The following is a 13,190-nucleotide window of genomic DNA, read 5'->3' on the forward strand; positions in this document are numbered from 1 at the left end:
AGTTTTTCATTCGTTCGACAGTAAGTTCATACATGATGATTCTACCGACAGCGTACGGGTAAAATTGGCTAATGCCTACATTGTAGGATTAGGCTAAACTTATTAAAAAGTCAGTTATTGGAACTCTAAGATTTCCATAATACATTGCAGTTTCGTAAATAACAACTTTATCCTTTGGAGGGTTGTTAGCCCTTCCATGGTGTTCAGGAACAGAAGGTATAAAATTCTTAAGAGTGGAATACAGTTCGATTAATTGTTTAATTTGTTCATCATAAATCGATGATTGAACTTCGTCTACGATTAAATCGGCAAAAGAAGTGGAAAGGGTGTTTTCGCTAGTTAAGGCCATAATTTCTAAAATTAATGATAACGAAGAAGCAAGAGAGTAATAGATAACTGACCTGTGTTGGAAAATAAACTTGATTTTGGGCTATTTGTTTTGGATTTGGGCTTGCAAGTATACAAATATTTTGGATCAAGATTATAGCCCATTATGTAGAAGCTCCTTGTAATATGTAGTAGTGAAAGTGTGTAGAATGTGTGTAGAATAATCTTGTAAAATATCTAGATCTAGAAATACTAGGAAATATCTAGATAGTAGTAGATGATGGAGTGATCTAGACTACTCCATTGAGTAGTATAAATAGAGGGCTTCACCCCTCATTTGTAATCAAGCAAAGCAAGCAATAAGCAATAAAAGAAAAGCTTTCAAGATCAATCTAACTTCTAAAAATCATCAATCCACTCTTCCACAAATAATATACATAACCTCCTATTTCCAACAAATTGGTATCAGAGCTTGGTTCGACAAGATGATGGCCAACAATGTCATCACATTTCCTCGCCTCACAAAGGATAATTATGATCGATGGAGCATCCAAATGAAGACCTTCCTAGGTGGACAAGACTTATGGGAGATTGTGGAGGAAGGCTATGAGGAACCTGCAGAAAAAGGTCCTCTCGGCAAGGAGAAAAAATTAATGAAGACGAACGATCAAAAGGCTCTTTCCATCATCCAACAAAGTGTAGATGATGGAGCTTTTGAGAAAATTGCAAGTGCAACCACCGCCAAGAAAGCATGGGAGATCTTGGAGAATTCTTATAAGGGAGTTGATAAGGTGAAAAAGGTTCGACTACAAACACTACGAGGTGAGTTCGAATCCTTAAATAAGAAAGACTCAGAATCAATTTCTGATTATTTTACAAGAGTCTAGGCGGTTGTCAATCAATTAAAGAGGAATGGTGAAACTCTAAGTGATGTAAGAGTCATTGAGAAGATTCTTAGATCATTAGATTCAAAATTCGACTATATAGTCGTAGCCATTGAAGAATCTAAAGATCTAGAATCAATGACTATCGATGAACTCATGGGTTCACTACAAGCCCATGAAGAGAGGTTCAATAAGAAAAATAAGGAGCCTTTGGAGCAAGCTTTACAAGCAAAACTCTCTTTCAAAGAAGAGAACAGTGAAAAGACTCATCAAACGAGTCAACGAGGTAGTGGTCAAGTACGTGGCCGAGGACGAGGACAAGGATATATCAAACGTGGAGGTTATAGTTCTTACAGAAATGAAGAAAGAAGTCAAGATTTTCACCCGACAAGAGGTCGCGGGAGAGGCTACACAAGTAGAAGGCCAAGGTATGACAATTCTCAAACCAAATGCTATAATTGTCATAAATTTGGCCACTATGCCTCGGAATGTGAGAAGTCAAACAATTACGTGCAAGAAAGAGCAAATTTAGTGCAAGAAGATACCGAAGCCGTGAAAAACACTTTGTTACTAGCATGCAAAGGTGAAGATAACGGAGAATCAAATTTGTGGTATCTCGACACGGGTGCAAGCAACCATATGTGCGGTGACAAAAACATGTTTGTGGAGTTAGACGAGGTAATTCGTGGAAATATCACCTTCGGAGATTCCTCTAAAGTCCCGGTTAAAGGCAAAGGTAAGATTCTCATCCGCTTGAAAAATGGAAGGCATCAATTTATCTCTAACGTGTATTATGTGCCCAATATGAAGACGAATATACTGAGTATTGGACAACTCTTGGAGAAAGGCTATGATATTCACATGATAAATCGTACCCTTTCTTTAAGAGACAAAAAAGGAGGTTTGATTGCTAAGGTGCCAATGTCAACGAATAGGATGTTCATGCTAAATATTCAACATGACATTCCAAGATGTTTAAAAGCATGTTTCAAAGATAATTCTTGGCTTTGGCACATGAGATACGGGCACTTAAATTTTGGAGGCTTAAAATTATTATCAAGTAAAGGAATGGTGAAGGGTTTGCCTCCAATTAATCATCCGGATCAAATATGTGAGGGATGCCTTCTAGGAAAGCACTTTCGAAACAGTTTTCCAACAGAAGCTTCTAGTAGAGCGAAGAAACCTCTAGAACTTATTCACACGGATGTGTGTGGACCCATCAGCCCACCGTCTTTTGGTAAAAATAGATATTTTCTTCTATTCATTGATGATTTTAGTCGAAAGACATGGGTCTATTTTCTAAAAGAGAAGTCGGAAGCTTTTGGAATGTTCAAGAAGTTTAAAGCATCTGTGGAGAATCAAAGTGGTCTCACCATAAAGGCGTTGAGATCCGATCGTGGAGGAGAGTTCACATCCAAGGAATTCAAGGAATTTTGCGACAACAATGGGTTACGACGTCCTCTAACCCTTCCGTATTCACCTCAGCAAAATGGTGTTGCGGAAAGAAAAAATAGGACCATTCTTGATATGGCTCGGAGTATGTTAAAGAGCAAAAGGATGCCTAAGGAGTTTTGGGCTGAGGCAGTGGACTGTGCGATCTATCTAGCAAATCGTTCGCCCACTAGAAGCGTCAAGAACAAAACGCCCATTGAAGCTTGGAGTGGAAGGAAGCCCGGCATCTCACACCTTCGAGTGTTCGGAAGTGTGGCATATGCTCATGTGCCAGATCAGAAGAGGACGAAGCTCGATGATAAAAGCGAGAAACTCATATTCGTGGGCTATGACTCAAGTTCGAAGGGTTACAAGTTATACAATCCCAAGACCGGTAAAGTAATCTCAAGTCGAGATGTGGTGTTCGATGAAGAAGAAACATGGGATTGGAATGTTCCCGAAGAGGAGAACTACGACTTTCTCCCTTATCCATTCGAGAGTACTGCAAGGAACAAAGAATATCTAGAAGTTCAAGAACCTTCTAGTACACCATCTCCGCACTCTCCACGTACTCTAACCACTACACCTAATGAAGTGACACCAACATCAGGAGGAGAATCAAGTAGGCTACAACATCACACAAGGAGCATTGAGGAGTTGTACGAGGTAACTCAACCTATGGAGGATCTAACATTGTTCAGCCTTCTTGCCAATTGTGAGCCAATAAGTTACGAAGATGCAGCAAAAAGCCAAAAGTGGAAACGTTCCATGGACGAGGAGATTCAAGCAATCGAGAAGAATGATACGTGGGATCTTGCTACACTTCCAAAAGGGCATAAGGCTATTGGTGTAAAGTGGGTGTACAAGGCCAAGAAGAATTCCAAAGGTGAAGTTGAAAGATACAAGGCAAGGTTGGTGGCGAAGGGATATAGTCAACGAGCTGGCATAGACTATGAAGAAGTATTTGCTCCCGTCGCTCGTCTAGAAACTATAAGATTAATAATCTCACTTGCGGCTCAGCATAATTGGAAGATTTATCAAATGGATGTCAAATCCGCGTTCCTTAATGGCCACTTAGAAGAAGAAGTCTATATAGAACAACCTTTGGGATACATCGTGAAAGGCCAAGAGAATAAGGTGCTGAAATTGAAAAGGGCCTTATATGGGTTGAAGCAAGCGCCTCGAGCATGGAATAGCAGGATAGACAAGTATTTCCAACAGAATGGCTTTACAAAATGCCCACATGAGCATGCTCTCTATACCAAAGTAAGCAAGGAAGGAGATGTTATGATTGTGTGCCTATATGTGGATGACTTAATATTCACTGGCAGTAATCCCAAAATGTTTGATGAGTTCAAGAAAGCAATGGTTCGGGAGTTCGAGATGACCGACATTGGACTTATGGCTTACTATCTTGGGATTGAGGTAAAACAAAAGAAAGAAGGAATATTCATATCCCAAGAAGGTTATGCGAATGAGGTGCTCAAGAAGTTTAAGATGAATGACTGCAAGTCAATGAACACACCGGTGGATTGCAATCTCAAATTGTCAAAAGATGATGAAGGACACTTGGTGGACCCAACACAATACAAGAGTTTGGTTGGAAGTCTGAGGTACCTAACCTGCACGAGACCAGATATTCTCTACGGAGTTGGACTAGTAAGTCGATATATGGAAGCACCTACAATAAATCACTTGAAGGCGGCCAAGAGGATACTTCGCTACATCAAAGGTACGATTGACTATGGCCTGTTTTATTCGCCTTCTGAGCACTTCAAGCTAGTTGGATACAGTGATAGTGATTGGGCTGGAGACATAGATGATCGTAAGAGTACGAGTGGTTTCGTGTTCTATATGGGAGATACGGCGTTCACATGGAGCTCGAAGAAGCAACCCATTGTGACTCTGTCAACGTGTGAAGCCGAGTTTGTAGCAGCAACATCGTGCACCTGTCATGCAATATGGCTCAGGAAGTTACTAAATGAGCTTAAGTTTTTTCAAAAGGAATCTACAGAGATATATGTGGATAACAAGTCTGCGATTGCTCTAGCGAAGAATCCAGTCTTCCATGATAGAAGCAAGCACATTGATACGAAATACCATTACATCAGAGAGTGTGTTACAAATAAAGAGGTGCAGATAAAGTACGCGAAGTCACTTGACCAAGTTGCAGATATTTTCACAAAGCCTCTAAAACACGAGACGTTTCAGAGATTACGGAATATGCTCGGAGTAACGAAATCAAGTTTAAGGGGGGATGTTGGAAAATAAACTTGATTTTGGGCTATTTGTTTTGGATTTGGGCTTGCAAGTATACAAATATTTTGGATCAAGATTATAGCCCATTATGTAGAAGCTTCTTGTAATATGTAGTAGTGAAAGTGTGTAGAATGTGTGTAGAATAATCTTGTAAAATATCTAGATCTAGAAATACTAGGAAATATCTAGATAGTAGTAGATGATGGAGTGATCTAGACTACTCCATTGAGTAGTATAAATAGAGGGCTTCACCCCTCATTTGTAATCAAGCAAAGCAAGCAATAAGCAATAAAAGAAAAGCTTTCAAGATCAATCTAACTTCTAAAAATCATCAATCCACTCTTCCACAAATAATATACATAACCTCCTATTTCCAACAACCTGATTATATAACGAGATTTAGAAACTAACGTGAAAGGCGATGATGAATAGAATGAATAAGAAAGAGCGTGAGGTAACAATTGCAAGAAGTCATATTTTTACGAAAAATTAGAAATGGTAACTTTTCAAGGGTTTTTTTTATAAGAAACGATTAAAGAAAATCAACACTGTACACGTGTACTAACATAATGATAAAGGTGTGACGACCCAGAAATTTTTGACCAAATTTAAACTTAATCTTGTTATAATTTCGACACGTTAAGCAAAGTCTATCAAATTGAAATTCAAAATTTTTGAACTAGTTTATAGAATCATTTGACCTTCGACCAGTTCCGACGATTCACGAACAATTAATTGTAAATAGATATGTGTGTATGTATATATACATATACATATATATTTATATATAAATAATAACTGAAAATCTAAATTGAAATATTATATGTTGTTGTTATTAAAATTAAATATGTAAAATAAAATAAAAGTATGATATTATGATAATTATTATTTAAAACACATCTATATAAATAAAGTATATTAAATATATATATGTGACTTCGAAGTTATTTAGTAAACGATGGTAACACCCACTTTCCTTTTCAAATAAAATTAAATACTAATTGTATTGTTAAAATTATTATTATTAAAATTAAAATTATATTATTTTTGTTACACATTTATTAAATCAAATTCTGTTAGACGTTCTTATCGACTGTCAATTCTTTTCTTGCCTTCTTGTGATTTTATGTCAACAAAGTATGATACTTTTCAATTAGTGCAAAAGAAAATACTGTTTCAGCTTTGGCATCTACTAGGGTCGATTATGATATAAATTCTTTATTATCATTATATATATATATATATATATATATATATATATATATATACAACCATACGGATACACATATAGACATGAGCCAACTTGATCACCATTTTTTTTTATCTTAGCTATAACTTTCAATCTCAATACTATCATTGTTGCTAATAACCTTGCTCGATAACCGCTATCTTCTCTCTTCCTCAACCATAAACAACCGGGAATCCTCCACCACCCAAGCCATCAACGACCGTTAGATTATCACTTAACCACCTTCATTGAACCCACGTTCATCTTTTATCACCACCACCACTATAATTAACTAATACTGTAACGGTTGCAGCTATTCTACTTCGTTTCTGTGCAACCATCACAACCCACAACAAAGTCACCATCACCTTGCCTTCTGTTTCTTACTTCTTTCGTGAACAGCACCACCAAACAAGCTGCTACTACAGTTATACTGTCCGGTACCTTTTTATTTCGAGTTCAAATAGAAACCAAGCACCATCCTTATGCTATTAACATGCTGCTGCTACTTCTGTTTTCTGGTTCATTAGCTCGACCTATCAACAAGATAAAACTGTGAGTCGATCATTAACTGAAACCACCATCGAAACTTTCTGTTTGCAGCCACCTTTATGGTTGTTATTATATTTCTATTTAAAACCACCATTATATTGGGGGTACTTCTTGGATCCTGCAACCCATGTACTCTTGTGGCCGACAAGGACTAATAAACCACTCCTTAATTTCTTTTTCAATAATATATAACTTTGCTAATGTAGTTATTTCAATTCGAGTATGACAAGAAAACCCCATTAAAGTACTGCTACTTTACATTCCTTGTTTTATTCTAATGATGATACGATGAGCTGTAAAGGAAGAAATGAGGCGATTGTTTTCCTGTGATACCATACAAATCACTTGTGCCACTTGTTAATGTAATTATACGGCTGCCTTTTGTTCCTGTCTCCAACTTTGGATTCGTTTTTCTTCACAAAACTGGATATTCAATATGGGCTGATATGATTATGCTGTTGGGCCGTAACAAGAACCTAATTGTTTTCTATCTTAATCTAAGCCCAATCACTTGCCACTACAAACGTTTATACGTCTGATAGGAGCAAACGATGCTTCGGTTTCTGATATAGATATTGATGATGATAGTTTAAGCATGATAATGTGAATTTGTTAAATGATGAATGATTATGATTAAGCTTAACGAAGAAGTAGGTTCATAGATTAAGATTAGGAGTATGATAATAGTTGATGATGATAAAGTGATTAGGAAGATAATGATGATGAAGATGCACGAAAACATGATGATAACCATTAGTTGATGATGATATATGATGGTTATGATGGGTAGGATGATACACGAAATAATGAAACAAAGATAATACAGGTTAGTTAAATATAAGATTTATGATGTTAAATGAGGAATTATAGAGATGATAATTATAAACGAATTAATAATAATGATAATAAAGTCGATATAATAATGTTTTAATTGTATGGTTATGGTGGATTAATACTCTGATCGAATAGAGTTAGATGGAGGAGAAGAAAACAGAATAAATGGGTATAATAGATTTAAGTTGCGAATTAATTCAGGAATTAATAGACAGAGCAGTTGGTTTGGGTTGTGGTCATTGAACGAAGGGTTGTGGGTTCAAACCTAGGCTACTACAGATTATTTTTTTTTATAACTGCACAGGTTGGGCTGAGTGTGATTGGGTTGTTGGGCCGCATGGTTGGGATGTTCGGGCTTGAAACAGAAAATGGGTTAAAAGAATTAGTTTGGGTATTAAATCAAGAAAGTAACAGATGGAGCATTGGTTTGATGTCCTTGTGTTAAGCGAGAGGTCTCGGGTTCGAGCCCGGACAATGGAATTTTTTTTATTTTTAAGGCTCCTTCCTTCAAAGGTTGTACATTTTTTTTAATATTATAAGCATTATTACTATTAGTACTTTTTATTAATATGATTATTATTTTATTTATTTATTTACATTATTAGAATTATTATTATTATTATTATTATTATTATTATTATTATTATTATTATTATTATTATTATTTTGAAAACAATACAAATTATTATTATTTTCATTAGTATTAGTATCATTTTTATTAGTATTATTATTATAGATATTATAATAATAATTATTATTACTATTATTATTATAAAAATACAACCTTTTATTATTAGTTGTAATTTTACCAAATAAAATATTAGTTACATAAAAAAAATATTTAATATATATAACATAAATATTGTGATATGTTTACAATAAATAAAAATTATTTATTTAATGTATATAAAAAATAAATGTACTTAATTAATTAATAAAATCTATAAATTATTAAATATAACAACTATATCACTAATTATATAAAAATTTATTCGATTACCATTATATGTGTTAATATATCCACAAATGATATAGGTTCGTGAATCTGAGGACAACCCTGCATTGTTCAATATCGTCATATGTATTTTTACTACAAAATACAGTACTGTGAGTTTCATTTACCCTTTTTACTCTTTACGTTTTTGGGCTGAGAATACATGCAAATGCTTTATTAACTGTTTTATATTATTTATATGCGTGATTTTCATTTACCCTTTTTACTCTTTACGTTTTTGGGCTGAGAATACATGCAAATGCTTTATTAACTGTTTTACAATATTTATACGCGTGAGTTTCATTTGCTCCCTTTTACTCTTTACATTTTTGGGACTGAGAATACATGCGCTGATTTTATAAATGTTTTACGAAATAGACACAAGTACTTAAAACTACATTCTATGGCTGGATTATTAAACCGAATATGCCCCTTTTTAGTCTGGTAATCTAAGAATTAGGGAACAGACACCCTAATTGACGCGAACTCTAAAGATAGATCTATCGGGCCCAACAAGCCCCATCCAAAGTACCGGATGCTTTAGTACTTCGAAATTTATATCATGTCCGAAGGAGGATCCCGGAATGATGGGGATATTCTTATATGCATATTGTGAATGTCGATTACCAAGTGTTCGATCCATATGAATGATATTTTCGTCTCTACGCATGGGACGTATGTTTATGAGAAAGGGAAATATGAAATCTTGTGGTCTATTAAAATGATGAAATGATTATTTATGATAAACTAATGAACTCACCAGCCTTTTGGTTGACACTTTAAAGCATTTTATTCTCAGGTATGAAAGAAATCTTCCGCTGTGCAATTGCTCATTTTAGAGACATTACTTGGAGTCATTCATGACATATTTCAAAAGACGTTGCATTCGAGTCGTCGATGTCATCAATATTATTATCAAGTCATTTATAGTTTAGATATATTATAAAATGGTATGTACGCCGTCAACTTCCAATGTATTAAAAGTTTATCTTTTCAAAAACGAATGCAATGCTTGTAAAATGTATCATATAGAGGTCAAGTACCTCGCGATGTAATCAACTGTTGTGAATCGTTTATAATCGATATGGACTTCGTCCGGATGGATTAGGACGGGTCGTTTCAGTTGGTATCAGAGCGGAGGTCTTAGCGAACCAGGTCTGCATTAGTGTGTCTAACTGATAAGTCGTTAGGATGCTTTAGTGAGTCTGGACTTCGACCGTGTCTGCATGTCAACAGTTTTGATTATCGTTTCTAATCGGAAATCATCTGCTTATCATCCTTAGGAAATTACCTGCTTATCATTCTTAGTCTAGACACGTTTTACTGCATTGACTGCATGAATAGTATATAGACAAAATTCATATCTTAGCATATCTGCTACTTCATATCTTAGCGTATCTGTTACTGTAACTTTTCCTGACATATTCCGTAGATTCCTCCGTAACTTATGGGATTTTAGTATTATATATGCATATGTAAATTATGTATTGCAGGGTACTAATCTACATCATATAATCTATTTCTTATTGAAAATCCTTCATCTGATTGTACGAGATGAATCCCTCAACCAGTTCGAGTCCCTCAGATTTCGATAGCTACTCCGATAGTTATTCCGATAGCTATTCCGACATGGATATTCACCTAAGCTCCAAAAGTGGTGTCACCAGAATGAATAAATCAATCAGTCATCCCCAATTCATCTGATGGGTTCGTAGTCAATTTAAACAAAGGAGACACAAAGAAGGCGACCCTTTTCATCCACCAAATTGTCCTCTTGGTGATGAACCTGAAGCACTTACCGGCAAATCAATTCGAAACACCATTTTCACTCTAATTTCCCGAATATCTCGCTACTAACATATCGTATCTCATATTCTAAACTTTATTCATTCGCTTGTTCCAACCTACAATCATCCCGGGGTAATAGCAGAAGTCGACGAGCTTCGCGCCCGAGTTATAGTCTTGGGAAATATGGTGCAAAATGTATCAGCTTCAACAACATCACTGGCACCAACAGTATCACCAACATCAATACCAGTACCACCAATAACCCAAGTTTCAACATCACATGCCTCAACATCTCATTATGTATCTCGAGCATAATCATCGTTCTACGAATCATTCTACATCATTTATCTTCGTTCGACATGACGATTATATAATCTTCAATATTTTAGAGATTATATATTCTAGTTTTAAACGGTAAATCAAATGAGTTTAATATCATATTAACTCATTAAATCCATGATTATATCTGAAGGAAATATATATGTATATATATTTTCATAAAGAGCGTAATTAAAAATTCTCTCGTACAAACTGTTAATGGTGAAAATATTTTAACGGGTAGGTAATACCCGAGGAATACTTAGATTTCACATTAATAAGTTACAGTGTACATTCTTTGAATCTGATTCAACAGTCATTTACTATCCTACTTACACCCACAGATATACGTATCCGCTCACCGCAGAATAACCATTTTCATTCAATTTCATATTTAGATTTTCATTTATCAGAATCCAACAAGTGGCATAATGAAGAAAACAATGGACAAAATAAAATTTGTTAGAAACAAACAATTTAATTATGAGAAATTCTATTAAGAATCCACGCTAACAAAATCCTAGCTAACTGTTCCTAGCTAATTGTTCTTAGCTAACTGTTAACTCCATATTACATTGTATCGCAATTTACATTCTCGTAATTTTATTTATCGTCATTTAATTTCTGTTATTTACTTTACGCACTTTAATTATCATTATTTAATTTCTGTTATTTATTTTATGCACTTTAAATATCGGGACACGTATACAAGGTTTTGACATATCATATCGACGCATTTATATATATTATTTGGAATAACCATAGACACTCTATATGCAGTAATGATCGAGTTCTCTATACAGGGTTGAGGTTGATTCTATAATAATATATATAATTTGAGTTGTGATCGAGTCTGAGACGAATACGGGTCACGATATGTATTAATTAATTCGGATATTATATATTAAACTATATATGAATTATTGGACTGTCAACTGTGGACTATCGACTGTGGACTAATAACATTGGACAATAAAAAATGAATTAAAATATTGAATATAACATATGAAACTAAACATTTCTTCAAGTTGCCACTTGATTTCATCTTAAACCTCATTTGTATCTTGACGATTACAATCTGCGTTCAAACCTTCCATGATTCTTGAAAACACCTCAATCGATAGGATGAATCAACCGCACTACATTAACGGAAGGAAAGATTTATGCATATAGTTATGCACCTGAGAAACTCTCGGCAACTGAGTAAAAGTTTAACACGTAGCCGCGTCAGATCCTTTGACATTTATTAGCAAAAATAACTTTGCGATCCCTTTTTAAAGTAGCCAATTTTGTCACAGCTCCAGCAAGTCAACTTCGACTTTTCATTCGAAGTAGCCTTACTATAATCCTGATATATACAATTACCCTTTTGATACCGGAGAATTATTTTATATTCCACCATATTACCAGCAGACGTACCAGCAACCTCGTTGCTTTTTGGTTTAAATCTCTCTGATAAATCATTATATTTATTCATTGAAACCCTATCATATACTCATCTGCATCTTATAAGGAGAACTGCCATAACAATTACCGGGAATCAGCAATCAGTACTTTGAAAACTCACAGCATATCTACATCAACAGTTATATGTATGACATTTATCTCTTAGAATTATGATCTCTCATTCTGAAATTCTGAAAAGCGCTCAGTCACAAATCAATACTCTGAATGTTGAAAAAGCTGAATGAAGCAGCAGAAACTGTAAATAACCGTAAACGACCATAATCATCGAAAGTTTGATGATAAAGATTAGTATGTTGGAAAAGCTCAGAAAAGTTGGAACTGGAAAACGGATTGAGCTAACCATAAAGGAAACCAAGGAGAAATACAAGTAACATACCCTAAATTCATAGAACCCAGATAAATCTAGATCTGTTGAAATCTTTAGAGAATATCTTGCTCCGAAGTCATGTTAAAATCTTGCGGAAAATCTTTCTCCATCAACCATCGAACTTAGAAATTCCAAAAATATCATCATCAATATCTTCGATATTTCTGAGGATATTTTTGAAAGGATCCGAAACTAATCATCCGGACGATGTCCATATTGATTACAAACGAATTACAATAGTTGATAACATCGCGAGGTGCTTGGCCTCTATATGATACATTTTACATATGTTGTATTCATTCTTAAAAGGCAATCTATAGTTACATCCAGAATTGACATATTCGCCTAACATTTCATAATATTCAAATGATCTAAACCGTCATTTACTTAATAATAGTCTCTATGAACTTCAATGACTCGAATGTAACGCCTTATGATATAGGTCCTTAATGGCCTCAAGTAGTATCCTTAGTACGAGCTAATGCACAGCGGAAGACTTAATTCGTACCTGAGAATAACATGCTTTAAAATGTCAACATAAAGTTGGTGAGATATATAGGTTTGATACTAGCAGCGTTATAACTATGGACCACAAGATTTCATATAGTTAAACATAATACACTCCTCGTGTATGAAAAGTCATTGAGCACTTGGTAACCATACTTAACTAAAAGTCACAGCAGCATACTCTTAAATAAACCCTACACCGTACCAAAGTGTAGTAACGAGAACGAAGTACTG

Source organism: Rutidosis leptorrhynchoides, chromosome 4, assembly GCF_046630445.1.
Source record: "Rutidosis leptorrhynchoides isolate AG116_Rl617_1_P2 chromosome 4, CSIRO_AGI_Rlap_v1, whole genome shotgun sequence".
In the NCBI taxonomy this organism is placed as follows: Eukaryota; Viridiplantae; Streptophyta; class Magnoliopsida; order Asterales; family Asteraceae; genus Rutidosis; species Rutidosis leptorrhynchoides.